The following is a 1,431-nucleotide window of genomic DNA, read 5'->3' as shown; positions in this document are numbered from 1 at the left end:
GAATGTGGTCAGTCTGTTAGTGCAGATAACATTTGATCTTTGAAATGGCAGCAGAAAACAGACAAACATCTAGTTATAAAATAAGAAACAGGACAGCAGTTCAGGCAGCTGGTTCCCCCCAACATGCAGTGTCAAACCAGGTAATGTAACCGTCTTTTGGTCAAAAAGCTACGTAGGAACGTGGGTCAGAGGTCAGGTCCTGGTCGTCCCTGAATACGGACAGACTGTGTCAAAAGTGGTCAGTTCAAGTCGGTCAGGTGCACTGTTTGTCCCCATGAATCATGGGAGAGAGATTATCTCTAGCCTGGATTAGTATTTAGGATCCTTGTCTACAGAATCATCATCACCTCTTTATGGTGGTTTTGGAACAGATGAAAAAGGCTTGTATGCATCGGGAGAGAGAGATTTTCTCTCCACTGTGATCCCAGATCCCAGGTTTATCTTCTCTGTTCAGATTTCAAAAAGACAGATTAGCCTTGTGTGGGGCCATTGTGGCTATGACATTTGATCCATCCATCGTCAAACGCTTATCCTGCGTACAGGGTCGCGGGGGGGCTGGAGCCAATCCCAGCTGACATCGAGCGAAAGGCGGGGTCCACCCTGGACAGGTCGCCAGTCCATCGCAGGGCCACACATAGACAGACTCACACGCACACCTGAGGACAATTTAGAGACACCAATTAGCCTAGCCTGCATGTCTTTGGACGGTGGGAGGAAGCCGGAGCGAACCCACGCGGACACGGGGAGAACATGCTCCACACAGAAAGGCCGGGGCAACCGGGGTTTGAACCCACGACCTTCTTGCTGTGACTCCAGATACCAAACGACCTGAGGTGAGCCACGCTGCAGTAACCTGGCTGCTGTCCATCAGCTGAGTCTCAAATCCCTCATCCATCCCTCTGTTGCCAAGTTGTTGTGCAGAATCGAACAAATTAATGGATTACAACAAACTGTCCAGTCTTTTATTTATTGTCAGAAGAAAGGAACAAGGACGTTCTCAAAAAGATTCAGCTGGGTCAGACGTCATCAGACATCTGGCCCCAAGCAGGAGAGTCTCAGACATCTGGCCCCCAGCAGGAGAGTCTCAGACATCTGGCCCCAATCAGGACAGTCTCAGACATCTGGCCCCCAGCAGAAGAGTCTCAGACATCTGGCCCCCAGCAGAAGAGTCTCAGACATCTGGCCCCAATCAGAAGAGTCTCAGACATCTGGCCCCCAGCAGGAGAGTCTCAGACATCTGGCCCCAATCAGGACAGTCTCAGACATCTGGCCCCAATCAGAAGAGTCTCAGACATCTGGCCCCAATCAGAAGAGTCTCAGACATCTGGCCCCCAGCAGGACAGTCTCAGACATCTGGCCCCCAGCAGGACAGTCTCAGACATCTGGCCCCCAGCAGGAGAGTCTCAGACATCTGGCCCCAAGCAGGAGAGT

This window comes from Micropterus dolomieu, linkage group LG18, assembly GCF_021292245.1.
Source record: "Micropterus dolomieu isolate WLL.071019.BEF.003 ecotype Adirondacks linkage group LG18, ASM2129224v1, whole genome shotgun sequence".
NCBI classification, from domain to species: Eukaryota; Metazoa; Chordata; class Actinopteri; order Centrarchiformes; family Centrarchidae; genus Micropterus; species Micropterus dolomieu.
Note: the sequence above shows the minus strand (reverse complement) of the source record.